The 14,931-nt window shown below is 40.3% G+C and overlaps 2 protein-coding genes across 6 annotated transcripts in view; both read right to left on the reverse strand.

The window, feature by feature from the left end:
• LOC109425656 (protein argonaute-2) overlaps positions 1 to 14,931 on the reverse strand; it is a 129,176-nt gene that overhangs the window by 94,978 nt on the left and 19,267 nt on the right. The window lies entirely within an intron of this gene.
• Positions 1 to 14,931, reverse strand: part of LOC134284167 (uncharacterized) — a 309,616-nt gene that overhangs the window by 8,890 nt on the left and 285,795 nt on the right. The window lies entirely within an intron of this gene.

Here is a 14,931-nt window from a genome sequence, read left to right on the forward strand (position 1 = left end):
ATCACCGCTACTAGCACCTGTGTTGATCAGGCAAACTTTTTTTAACATATTGTACAAAATACAACAGCGTGACTGCTGATGGGTTAAAGGGTGCTTGCCCCCTCTCCCCCTGACCGAAAAGCTAGCTACGCCCTTCGGCTACTAAATTGTGATTCCATACTAAATACAGACATATAAGTCATTGTGAACATACACTTCTTACTTCTAGTCTCTAGGTCATAGATACCTAGAGATAAGTGTGAACTGTTCACACAGAAAAAAGTTAAATAAAAAGCATAACTTTCTTACACAACTGAAACTATTGGTACTAAATGTAGTGGCTAGTCCATTCGGTAAAAGTGCCGAACCCTATGAAAGGGTTCTCAAGCTGAGTTGAGTGAAGATGACGGTAATAATAGAAATAAAGGATCAGTTTAGATTTGACTACGGACATACTCGGTCCCTGTATCATGCGCGTGAAAGAATGTCCCCGTTTACGATATTCCTGACATTACAGTTGTCGACGAGGAGAAAATGATACCATTTCAATTTGTACTGTGCCTTTCACGGCCGCCGGTGATAGCTCATTTTTGGCGTGATTTTTTCAGTACATGTTTGTTTGGTGATAAGCGTGCTATTGTGTTTTTTTATATTGTGCATTTCCTAATCTTATGCATGTGTATTTTTTGGAATGCTTTTTATTGTGCACGTGCCAACTGTGTTTTTGTTTTGTTCGTACTTTTCACGACCATTGTTTTTTTTCTGCTTTTGGCGTGATTTTTTGGTCAACATCGTTTTTAGTGAGTGTTGTGCAGTATTTGTGTCCACCTTTTTGTACGAATGATTCATAAAAAAATCTACTATTGCAGTAGTGACAAACAGTAGTAGTAGTTTGATGTGACACTTTTGATTCGTGATTTTGGCGTGTACCATTTTGTTTTATTTTTTTTTTATGAAAGAAGAAATGTTTAAATTTGTACTGTGTTTTTCACAACCGCCGGTAATTAGTGCCTTTGGAGTGATTTTTTCGGTACAAATTTGTTTTTTACGTGTATTTTAAATGATTTTTTTTGCGTATTTCTTGTGTTAGAGTACCTGTTATTTTTATCATTTTTTTCACGACCCCGATATTACTTATACTTTTGGCGTGATGTTTGTGGCTAATTATTTTGTATTTTTAGACAGAGAAACGTTCTTTTGTTTATTGGTACGATTTTTATATTCAATAGCATTATCGGACTTTTTATTGTCCCCAGTTTTTACGCCGCCTTTTTTTTATTGGGTACACTTTCTATTGAATACCATTTTCATTTGATCTATGAGACGGAGAGAGGATCGCAACCACATTAACATTGCATTATAATATTGCTAGTGTGCTAGTGTTGACAATACACTTGTGCCACAATGTATCAACTGGGTGGTAAAATGATTTGCGCCTGTGTGCTGATTTTAGTACATATCTGACTTTTTGCTCGAGGAAAAAGGAAAGCATGAGAAAGTGCATTTCGTGGATGCTGCACGGTGTTTTGGACCTGGTGCATTTTATAGTGATTGCTAACTATTGCTTCTGTGATTGCTTCGAACGGCGGTTTTGCATGCGGATAGATACGAAACCATTGCATTATGTCTGCAAAAGCACGTAGGCAACGATTGCATTTGCCACTGGTTTTGGTGATATGTACATAGAAGAGGGCAGCTGTTGTGTTGTTGCTGTAACCGAATCGAGCGCATTCGAAGTTTTCGTCTATATGCTGGAGGAGCTGTTACTGAGATTAGGAAGAGGATTATTATTTCGCAGCAGTTTTAATTCGTGACGGATGGTCGTGCTTGGATCTATCTTTTATGGATGCAGAATCAGATTCTGAGGATGAGTGAATCAATCGTGAAAAGTTTACGGTGGAAAATTGCAACCTCATCCCAATAGTGTACAGATTTATCAAGAAAGAATATGTAATATGTTATAATTATTGTATAATGAAAAGATAATTGCATAAATTTGTTGCTGTAAAGAAGTCAATAATCTGTTTCCCAGATCTCGAATTCAAACCGTTCATTCGAAATGTTTGCTGAGAAAATTCGTAAAATTTGTGTAACTTAATTTACTGTTTTGTTTTACAAGATCTTTCAAACAAATTCATTGTAAATAGTTTTAACTAAAGGGGAAAGGACTGTAGTGGCTAGTCCATTCGGTAAAAGTGCCGAACCCTCTGAAAGGGTTCTCAAGCTGAGTTGAGTGAAGATGACGGTAATAATAGAAATAAAGGATCAGTTTAGATTTGACTAAGGACATACTCGGTCCCTGTATCATGCGCGTGAAAGAATGTCCCCGTTTACGATATTCCTGACATTACACTAAACAATCGATTGCCACAAGCCATATCTGTAAATATTACAAGGGGTGGCCAAAATGTTTGGGATAGGCAACTTTTTTTTCTCAAAAAAAAAAGTTCAACATGCTGTAACTTTTCATAGAGTGCATCAAAAAATCTCAAATTTTGACTGTTTGTTAACCTATTATATATGCATCATTGGTAGAGATCCGTTTCTAGAGATCCACCCGGTAGGGGAGACTGAGGAGACTTGATCCCTGGGGAGACTTGTTCCTCCCATATTTTCTCGGAATCAAAAACAGTTTTTTTCTAATATATTTTTCCAAAACAACATCTGGACAGACGACAATGTTTTGGCTACAATTGATTTTAATTGTGCATTGCATTATTTTTAATGGCTGATGGTTTGTTTTCAGTCCTTCAGAAATCTTTTAGGCGATTCCGAAAAATCTCAATAACTTTGTGAAAATTGAACCAAATCGTGTCAAAATTTCACAGCATATAGTATAAATAAAATACTATCAAACGTATTTATCCAAATAAGGTTGTTATATAAATATTTCAATTAATGTAGCTTAATGTATACAACAGTGACATGGGGAGACTTGATCCCTCGAGGATTACACACACATTATACATGTGTGAAAAATAAAATTCTATTTGGAAGCCTCTATTTACTCGGAATTCTAGTATATTCAATGATAAAACGTGTCAGATAATTATTATTTTATTACACACCATTAAAAGGGGAATCAAGTATCCCCATTTTCAAAATACGGCATATCCTTAACAATTTAAGGATATCTTATAATTTCAAATACTCCATATTCATCAAAAATTTAAGAAAACTTGAAAAGAAAATGGAGTTATTTTCCCTTTAAATTAAACATGTGCTCAAAAGGGGATCAATTGTGACCCATTTTTGAAAAATACATCATAAGACATGCCTCCATGAAAACACAGTTTTGAAAACTTTATCAATAATTTAAAGTTCTTCTGTTGTGTATAAACTTGCAATAGATGTTTACCTGCCATTCTGTACGAAAAATTGATCTAGTTTTGTGTTTTTTCTTAATGTTACAGGCAAATTAAGAAAAAGGGATCAAGTCTCTCCAGTCTCCCCTACTGATTTTGCACACATTTTTTTTGAAAGTATTTGCATAGGGAATCCAGCAAAGATGGGACTGATATGCGATTCACGGCAGTATAGTTATTTTAAGTGTTTTAAAGTGATCAATTTGATCTCGAATTAAGCTACCGGAAATAGGCTACGTTGGAGCCAGGTAGGTAAAGATAGCTAAATTTTGAACAGAAGTAAGCACAGCCCAATAGTAGAATTTCACCATGGAAAATTCCTTTCATTTTCAGAGCGACCACTGCTCACCAGCATTGTTTTCCTCCCCAGCCCAAAATTAACCTTGAACCCCAAACAAAAACATGAACTTGAGCCATTTTTCGGATCTCACGCATCTCTGTTGGTTTGGGGGAGTGCTGCCTCTAGAGAATCAAAGAGAAAATGCAGCTCTCATTCTCAATGGAAAATTTCCACCCCACAAAAACCAAAACCCCATCGGTGACGGACCGTTATTCCGCGTCAAAACAAACCTACCACCCATTTACTAACACATTGACAATCAAGATGTTGTAGGTATGCCACTGTTCGCCCGTTCACGCCTTTGTATGGGTGCGGAAAATGAGAGTGAAAATGCCGGAAAACGAGTTCAAGTTCTTTAAGTTTATAGGCTATCGGATACAGTAAAATGGCTTTTGTATGTCAGGCCAAAATGCTTTATTTAGGACCTGATGTTGTTGCTTCCCGTTTGGGTGGTAGATGTATCAAATAAAGCGAATTATTTTCGCAAGACAACGGGGCATCCTGCTACGAGATCGATGTCTTTAGGAAAGAAAGCTGAAGTTTCTGGAAAAGCCCTCACCATGGTGGGCGTAAAGCGTCACATGGCTACTTTTGTGTGGCCGATTGTATCGAAATGACACCTACCTACGCTGAAAATAGCCAGACAAGAATGGGAAATTGAAAGGAAATTGGTGCATGCTATACGGGGTATGAGATGCTTCAAGTTATGGATCGATGAAGGGGAGAATGCAACACATTGCACATCTTTGAAAAGGACTACGACAAGTAACTGTTTGTTACTTTTAAGAGATGAACCAGCCTAGGGCTGAAAATCTCTATAATAAAGTAATAATAATAATGTTTGTTATTAAAATATGACTATTATTAATGCTAAATTTTCATCAGGCTGCAATCAGGCCTGCCTAATGACGAGTCGACAACATAGTTCTTATCTGACGGATTGCGGCGGAGAATCAGGCCTTTTCAATCTGCGAAACCATCTGAAGTCCCGTAGGTTGCGAACGAAGACAAAACTCGCGTTGTACAAGACTTTGATTTTTTTGGTCGCTTTAACCCTAACCCCGCTACATTGGATTTATACTGTGCTTGCAAAAAGAGAAATCACCTCTGAGCTGGGAAGTTCTTCCATAACAGTAAGGGCAACGAAGGGTTGCCCTCAAGGAGGAGTCCTCTAACCACTAATGTGGTCCTTAGTTGTAGAGACGATCTTCTAAGAAGTTTGAAGGAAAGAAGTTTCGAAGTTGTAGACTTTGCAGACGATATAGTCATTATAGTGAGAGGATAGTATGACGAAACTGTTTCGGAAATATTGCAAAGGGCCCTAAACTATACACATTTATGGTGTATTAAAGAGGGCCTTAGCATTAACCCGTCAAAGGTCGTAATTGTCATTTTCACTAGGAGAAGGAAGATCAACCTAAGAGCTTTTCAGCTTGGAGGGATACAAATTCATCCTAGTGATCGAGTCAAATACTTAGGTTCGATTCTAGATGCTAAACTGAACTGGAATGCTCAAATTGAGTCCGTGATCGGTAAGGAACAAGTGCGTTCTGGTTATGCTCCAAAACTATTGGCAGGAAGTGGGGCTTGAAACCAAAAATGATAATGTGGACTTATACTGCCATAATCCGCCTAAAAGCGGCGTATCCCAAGTAACAATTATATTTTTGTTGCAATCCTGAAGTAATTTCAAAGATTAAATAATAAAACTTAGCAATAAAGCTCTTTGTTCTGCAAATCCGAGATTAAATAGGCATTAAATATCCATAAGACTAATCTGGCCCACTCTTCAGGAGATCTTCAAGGTTGCTTTTGAAGACTGCTTTGAAACTAGTTGTTGTTGTCAGGAGTTCGAGTCTTGTCAATAATGTGAGTTCTATCATAAAACTGTGAGTAACCCGTAAACACCCGGGACGATCTACTTTTGGTACACAGATAAAATTAATGAGATGTACACGTCATGTTAACTTCGTTTTAGTCATGTAAACTTAGGTGTATGATGATTTACATGATGTTTCATGAAAATTTTCGTTCTATGTCATGTAAACACTCACTGTATTTTTTTTATAAATTCTACATGTTTTTGCTCAAATTTTATCGTTTTGCTAATCTTTAATAGTTTTCACTGAGCCTTGACATGCAATGTATTACTACCCATCATACTCTGTTGAAGTTTTGATCCCAGAGCTCTTCCAAGGCCTCCAAAGTACTCCGAAGTTTGTGACACAAATCCAACATTTTCAACCAAATTTTATACACGAAGAATGATCACAGAACATAGTCTACGGTACTCAAAAAGCCTCAAGGCACTCCTAGAAAATTCATGGTACTTAAATTGGGTGATCTAGGTCATCCAAACTACTCTGGAATTCATTTTCTTAAAATCTACAACATCTACCATCGTTTGTGTTCACTCTGTTCAAGAAATTTAGTCACGTTGATGTCCCTTTGACCTCGCAATGCTATGAGCAACTTGATGTTGTGGTAGTTGGACGTTCCTTGAAATACAAATGGCCTCCAATACACTTTGAAGTTTGGGTTACAATATGTACATACTGTATCATGCAGTGGTTGTAAAAAAAATCGTGGAATGTAGTATATACTGCTGATGGTACCTCAGTGCACAGCTATAATGCTTTTGGTACATTCATGGCATATTTCAGGCTTTCCAAACTATTCTGGAATTAGGACCTTCAAGGTCTACAGGCTCTACTCTTGTTTTTCTTCACTCTATCGGCATAATTCTTTCACGATTGTGTCTGTTGCACCTCATTATATTACGAGTATCTCTATTTGTTGCTATTTGGGTGTCCACTGGCTTACAAATGTATCCAATATATTTTGAAGTATGGGTCGCAATATCTGTAAAACTTTGGATTTATTGTAGCGAATGCTCGCGGAATATAATCTACGCTACTCTTAGAGCCTCAGAATACAGAGGCGTTCCTTGGAAATTCCTACAGAAGTCCCTCAGAAATTCACCATGATGTTCTCCGAGAATACATCTACGAGTTCCTAGGGAATGCCTCAGGACTTCCTGTGAAATTCTCCAGGAGTTTCTCAGCATTTTCTCGAAAATTTCCTCAGGAACTATGCTTGAGTTCCTCAGGAATTACTTTAAGAACCTTTCGAAAAATCCTCCAGAAGTTCCTCAGCAATTGTTCCAAAAAATCCCCGAAGATTCCACGGGAATACCTCAAAGATTTCTCCAGGAGTTCCCTGAGAACTCCTCAAGAAAGTTTTCCTAAGAGTTCCTTCAGAAATTTCTCCTGGGATTCCTCCAGAAAGTTTTGCAGGGATTCCTCCAGGAATTTTCCTAGGAATTTCTCCAGGGATTCCTCCAGCGGTTTCTCTAGAAATTCTTCCAGGGATTTCTTGGCGAATTCCTCAATGGATTCCTCCATGGACTCATCCAGGAATTTATTCAGGTATTCCTCCAGGAATTTCTACAGAGCTCCTTCAGGAATTCATCCAAGATTTCCTCCAACAACCAATACAGGGATTTCTTTAGGAATTCCTCAAGGATTCTTCCAGAAATTCCTCCAGGAATTCTTACAGGGATTACTCCAGAAATTCCTCCAGGAATTCTTCCAGGGCTTCCTCCAGAAATACCTCCAGGAATTTCTCCACTAATTTATCCCGGAATACCTCCAGCAATTCCAACAGGGGTTTTTCCCGGAATTCCTCACAGAGAAATCTACTGAAATTCTTCCAGGAATTCCATCTGTCATTCCTTCAGGAATTCTTCCTAAATATACTCCAGGATATATTCCAAAAATTCCTCTAGCAAATACTCCAGGAGTTCCTTCAGGAACTACTACAGGAATTTCTCAAGGAATTACTCTATGAAATGCTCCTAGAATTACTACAGGAAATCATCTAGGAATTGTTCCGGGAAATATCCCAGAAATTTCTACAAGAAATATTCCAGACATTTCTCCAGAAATAACTGCAGGAATTCCTACAAGAGTTGCTGTAGGAATTACTACAGGAATTTCTCCAGAAATTCCTTCAATTACAGTTATTGCGGAAAATACTTTTTTTCATCTGTATTAACGAGATTTTTAGCCCTAGGCTAGTTCATCTCGGGACCCACGCTTCACTTCCCTTCCGAAGGAAGAACTCACATTTTGCGAGTTTGACGGGAGTGGGATTCGATCCCAGGTCCTCGGCGTGGTAGTCTAGTGTTCTAACCACCACACCGGAAAATACTTTAGGAATTCCTCGCATGAATTACTTTATGAATTCTTACAGAAAATACTCCAGGAAATCCTCCAGCAATTCTTCCAGAAAATAAAAATTGAAGAAAATAACTTTAAAAATTTCTTCAGCAGTTCAAGGCAATCCTTCAGGAATTCCTCTAAGAACTTTCCTGGGAAATCCTTTACAAATTTCTTTACAAATTACTACATGAATTCTTGCAGAGAGTACTCCAGGAATTCCTCCAGGGTTTTCTCCAGATATATCTTGAAGAAATTCTTCAAGAAAATCCTGAAAGTATTCTTGTAGGAATTCTTGGGAGACAACCTGAAAAAAATCTTCAAGAAATTCCTGGAAAAAAACATAGCGTGATTCTTGGAGGATTTCTTGGGGGTTCCCCTGAAGGAATTCATGGAAGGAAATTCTGGAAGGGATAGTTGGAGAAGTTCTTGGCGGATGTCTTGGAGGAATTCCTGGACGAATATTTTGAGAATTTCCTGAAGGAATTCTTGGTGCAATTCAAGGAGGTATTCCTGTAGGCATTTCTGGAGGATTCAGGGAGGATTATCTGGAGAAGTTCTTAGAAAAAAACCTGGAGGAATTTTTGGAGAAAATTTTGGAGGTATTCTTAAAGTATTTTCTTGACAAATTCTTGGAGGAATTCTTTGAAAAAGTCTCGGAGCAGTTCCTGGAGAAATTCTTGCAGGAGTTCTCGGAGGAATCCCTGGAGTTGTCCCAGAAGTATTTTCTGGAGTTTTCCTGAAGATTCTAGGAGGCATTCATAAAGGAATTTCTGCAGGATTTTTTGAATGAATTTAGAAAAAAATGAGGTATTCCAGGCGAAATTCATGAAGAAATTCTTGGCAGAAATTTTAGATGGTTCTCTGGTGAAATTCTTGAGAAAAATCCAGTAAGAGTTCTTGAAGGGATTCTAGGAAGAATTCTAGGCAGATGACGTGGAGGAACTCCTTGAGGAATTCTTGGAGGAGTTCCTGGATATATTATAAGAGGTATTCCTGGAGGAATTCCCGGAGAAAATTCTGGGGGAATTTCTGGAGGAAACTCAGGAGGAATCCCTGGAGGAATTTTTGGAAGAATCCCTAGCGGTATTCCAAAAGAAATCCCTGGATTAATTGTTGGAGGAATTCTTGGATGAACTCCTGAAGGAGCTCTGTCGGAATTCCTGGAGGAATACCTGAATGAATTCGTGGGTGAGTCCATGGAGGAATCCATTGAAAAATTCGCGAAGGAATCCCTGGAAGAATTTCTAGAGAAACCGCTGGAGAAATCCCTGGAGAAATTCCTAGGAAAATTCCTGGAGGAATCCCTGCAAAACTTCCTGGAGGAATCCCAGGAGAAATTTCTGGAGGAACTTTTGGGAAAACTTCCTTGAGGAGTTTTTAGGGAACTCCTGGAGAAATCCTTGGGAAACTCCCGTGGAATCCTCGGGGAATTTTTGGAACAGTTCCGGAGGAATTCCCGAGGAACTCCTGCAGGATTTTTCAAAAGGTTCTTAAAATAATTCCTGAGGAACTCCAGCATAGCTCCTGAAGAAGTTTTTGAGAAAATGCTGGGAAACTCCTGAAGAATTTCACAGGAAGTCCTGGGGCATTATTTTGTGCTGTAAGTTTGATTCAATTTCCTTTATATGGGTGAAAACGTCAAACCGGTTTAATTTTATTCGTCGTAAGAAAATATTATATTGTATAACGTCGTATGAAGTATCAATATATTGTTAGAAGCATTCAAAATTTCATTGAACTCGATTCGTTTCGAAGATATGACAGTTTAAAAATTAGTTGTCCAAAAATAGTGTTTTACAAGAACACTTCTAGCTTTGCGAAAGATTACCAATCGAGCTCCAATTTGTACCAACGATGCACAAATAATAGATTGACAAATATTCAAAATTGGATAGTTTGATGCACTCTATGAAAAGTTACAGCTTGCTGAACTTGTTTTGTGAAAGAAAACAAGTTACGTATCTCAAACATGTTAAACGACCCCTCCCCTGTAACATCAACCGTTTAATTTGAGCGAGAATTGCTCAAGTCAAATAATATGTTCAGAAACTGCTCTACCCAAATAATGTTCAAATAACTCTACCCAAGCAGGAGAAAATAGCTGAAGAATACCTAACTCAGGTATTGAAAACCGAATAACTACAACCTGAATGAGGTATTAGGAAGCCCTGCATAAGAGGTAAAATACCTAAAATAATAACTGGTGTGTATTCTGGTGTGTAACGCGTGAATAATGACATCAAGTATGGCATTACCTAAATAATAATCGGCAATTTTTCCATACAAATAGCAATTTTTACATAATTGAATAATGCCTTAAACAATCCTCAAAACCAGACCAATAACTCGTTGAGGTATTAAATTAATACCTACGAAATGCCAAAATAAGTTATTTTCAATACTTGGATAACCGACCAATACCTTTTCTTGGTATAATACCTGACTTTGGTATGCTTCAGTTATGTGTCAGTTATTCATTCCTGCTAGGGTATAAAGATTTTTTTCAAATGTTCGATTATCTTATCAAATACAGTCAGGTTTTTTTACACGGGGTATACGTACCACACAAATTCTTGAACTCAGTTCAAAATGGTTAGAAGGTACCATTTCTCGACAAATTATGCAAAAATAAGACGATGAAAAAAAAAATACACAACCGCGTAAATAGAAACCGCGTAAAAAAAGACCTGACTGTAAATACAAGAAAGGTAAAAACATGCACCCGTTATTGCTTGGTGCAAACTGCAGAGCCGTGATCGACTCGAAAGGCTTGCGAGCGCGTCTGGATAATATCAAGACGAAGACGGGGAAAAAATATCCGTCGTCGCATGGACCTACTCTCGCGAAAACCGAAACCAGGTTGAACTGTCTGGCCGTCTGCGCGTGTGGCTCTGCCGAAAAGCAACGAACGACGAACCGCACTCTGACTGTTACAGCACCACCAACAACGGACCAGACCAGACCGAGACCGGACATTGGCTTTCGGCTGTCTGTTGTGTTGTTGACTGAGCTTGACCGACCGGGATGTGGCTGAGCTATAGGTTTGGATCGATCACCACACCACTGAACTGCGAGAGCCAGGCGAGGCCTCGAAAACCAGTTTGGTGATTCCTTTCGTGCATTTTGTACTACAGAGAGACCAGTATTTTTTTTTTTCGCTGATTTCATGTGCACGATTTTGCAACTACTCGAACTAGGTCTGTATTTTATTGCTGACTGTCTGGATTGGAACAAGATAGGGTCAGCGAGAATTACAACTGATGATCCTTACATACAAACTGTAGAGTGTGGTGGAGCAAGGGTATGTTTTGGATGTTCAAAACCTTTAAAAATAAAGATAAATGTTGTTTGGGAAGTCAAAACCAACAGCAACACAGCAGCTGATAGGGATGGTACCTGGCAGCAAAACTCATCAAAATGGGCCCAGAAAAGTTGGCCACCTGCCTGCACCAGTTGACAAGAAAGTCGACCATTTGGAATGTGAGAACTTCCCAGATTATCTTCTGTCGTCCGTCGTGGGATTTCATTAAGCCAGTTTCATCGATGGCCGGTCGAATGACCAAAGCTATAAGGAGATAAGGATAAGGAGAGCGTCCAACATCAACATAGCTCTAGTCCAAACAAGTCCCTACCTCATGCTTCCACGGGGCAGTCGATGACAAAGATCGCAAGCTAAGAGTTGTGTACTAAGATGGTAATGCAGGCTGAGCACTAGTGCCTTTCTGACTTCAGCTAGATTCAAGAGGTACGTCCCGAGCTTCCCGAGCGAAATCGAACAGGGCCCCGGGGGTCGATCATATATCAGCTGAGATGCTCAAAGCTGACCCCGTAGTATCTGCACAACTGCTGCGTCAATTATTCTGAAAACTGCTACATTTCCGGTCGACTGGATGCAAGGCGTCTTAGTAAAGGTGCCCAAAAAGGGTGACCTGACTGTATGCGATAATTGGCGGAGTATCATGTTACTGTGCATCGTTCTCAAAGTCCTCTGCAAAGTGATCCTTAAGAACAGACTTGTTAGAATCCCAAAATGGCCGACTTTGGCACCTATTCACGATTTCGATGGACGATCCTGTGTGAACCATATTGTCACGCTCCGTATCATCTAGGAGCAAATCAATGAATTTCAAGAGTGTCTCTACCTGGTGTTCATTGATTACGAAAAAGCTTTCGACCGTCTCAATCACGAAAACATGTCGGAAGCCCTCAGGCGCAAGGGTGTCCCTGAGAAAATCATCGGCCTCATTGAAGCACAGTACGAGGCATTTTCGAGTAGAGTACTGCACAACGGTGTCTTGCCCGATCCCATTCGGGTCGTTGCTAGAGTGAGACAACAGACAAGGATGTATTATATCGCCGCTACTGTCCCTCATCGTAATCGACGAGGCCCTGGTAGAAGCGATTGACCGTGAACCAAATATTGGGTTGCTTTGGCAGTATCTAAATGACATCTAACTGGCTGATAAAGTTGCTTTCTTAGCTCAACGAAGCTCTGAAATGCAGAGTAAGTATGATAATTTTCCGATTGTTGCACGGCTAAAAACTCGCCTATTGTTTTTTTTTTACTTATTCGTTTATTTGGAAGGCTCGGGCGCCTCATGGGCATAACTGGGCCGAAATCATTTGTTGTTTTTTTACAATATATTTTACATTTCACAATGTTTACTGCCTTAATGCTATGTTAGTTTGGGGAGCCGAAGTACTCGCGGCTGTTTCGAAGTTAGGGATAAAAAAAAATAAAATAAAATTGGGAAGGAGGGATTTAGGGGTCTAAAACTAAATAAACTAAAAATTTGCTAACTTATACTAAAAACATTGATGGGGCAAAATGTCCTTATCTGAAATGGAACAAAAAAGAAAGGACTTTATCGGTAGACAACGACAAGAAGAGAACAAACGGAAGGGAGGTGACGACAGACAGGGGCGAACAACAAAATCAAAAGGCGGACAACGAAAACAAGGAACGTACTACATCAAACTCTGACATCAACACGTTTCAAAAACTGGTAAATCAGGTTCATGTATTCCAAATCAAGTCCTGCCAACACTTCTCTAACGGGTTTCTGTTGTTTTCCACGGACCCGGAGAATTTCATGCAGCTCAGATCTGACCTCACGGTACTCATTGCATCTCCACACGACATGTTCGATATCCTGGTAAGCCACGCCACAGACACAGAGATTGCTTTCTGAGAGCCCAACACGGAAGGTATGTGCGTTCAACAAATAGTGGTTGGACATCAGAGATGGCATTTCACCGTAGCGATACACTGTGGCGTCAGTTTATCGACCACACTGGGGATAGGAACATTTTTCACCACACCAAGAAGCCAGTTTCTCTTGTTTTGGGTGGTGGGTAGACCAAGCGCTAGTGCGTGCTCTTGCTCGTTCGCCTTGGATCGAGTGTGGCTCACTCTTTCGCGCGCATCGCTCTCCGGCGCTCTCTCGTGTTTTCACCCAGCAGTCACCGAATCATCACCATGGTGTCGCCGGGGCGAGAACTCTCCGGTGTTTCACCGCAGCGCGCACTCTGGCGCAAAAACCTCACTGGAGCGCGCGCCCGGGTGATTTTTTACATTTTCGCCGGGGAGAATTTTAAATCGCTCTCGCCGCACTGTTGTGTGGCCTAGTGCTCAGGGAGCTAAGAGATTTATTTCTACCCACCAAGCTTGCGCGCATCCGAATCGCAGTGGTGGATCCACATAAAAGAGACGGGCTCCTGTTGAGATACACAGCGTGAGTGGTGTATTTTCTATTTCTCTTTCCTACACTGAGGATATGGACATCTCTGTTGGACATCAACCGACACATTACACGAATGAAATCGCGGCTCAAATCCAACCCTTTGAACCATGGCTTCTTCGACACCTGTGGAATGATGGAGTGCAACCATCTACCCATCTCTCCATCTCTCCATTTGTGTTGCCAGCTGATCAAGGTCTCCTGACGGGCCAATGCAAAAAATTCATCGAAGGCGATTTGACGCTCGTAAATATCGCCTTCGCTAGCGCCCACCTTAGCCAGCGAGTCCGCCTTCTCATTGCCCGGAATCGAGCAATGTGAAGGGACCCAAGCTATGGTGATGGTGTATGAGCGTTTGGTCAAAGCACTCAATACTTGGCGTATTCCATTCAGGAAGTACGCTGAGTGCTTCATCCGTTTCATTGACCGAACAGCCTCCAGAGAACTTACACTGTCGATAAAAATGAAGTAGTGCTCAGATGGAAGAGTGCGAATGTACTCTAAGGTGTAGTATATAGCCGCTTGCTCAACTATGTATACTGAACATGGCTTTTGAAGCATGTAGGTAGCGCTGTGAAATTCGTTGTAGACACCGAATCCAGTCGAATCATCGGTTTTCGAACCATCTGTGAAGAACTGTCTGTCCCCGCTAACATGCCCGAACTTACTTGCAAAGATCTGTGGAATACCTACGGAACGAAAAGATTCCGGAATACCGGTGATCTCATCCTTCATAAAGAGATCAAAATTCACTGAGGAGCTGTCGAAGTTTGAGAAGTTGTGACGATTGGTGTTAACCGGAGATGGACTTACCTCCAGCGTCATGTACCAATAGTACACACTCATAAAACGAGTTTGTGGATTCTGTTCGAGCAGCTTTTCAAAGTTTTCTATGACCAATGGATTCACAACCTCGCATCGGATGAGGAACCGGAACGACAACTCCGCAAAGCGGTCTGTCAGAGGCTGTACACCAGCAAGTACCTCTAAACTTATTGTGTGAGTCGAGTTCATGCAACCTAACGTGATTCGAAGGCAACGGTACTGAACTCGTTGAAGCTTCAGCAAGTGTGTTTTCGCCGCGGATTGAAAACAAAAACTACCGTATTCTTAAACCGACAGAATGGTTGTTTGGTACAGCCTGATCAGATCTTCCGGATGCGCTCTCCACCATGTTCCGGTAATAGTTCGCATAAAGTTGATTCGCTTTTGGCACTTCTGTATCAGATACACAATGTGCTTCCCCCAGGTGCATTTGGAGTCGAACCAGACGCCGAGACATG

The sequence above is a fragment of the Aedes albopictus genome, chromosome 3 (genome assembly GCF_035046485.1).
Source record: "Aedes albopictus strain Foshan chromosome 3, AalbF5, whole genome shotgun sequence".
Taxonomy (NCBI): Eukaryota; Metazoa; Arthropoda; class Insecta; order Diptera; family Culicidae; genus Aedes; species Aedes albopictus.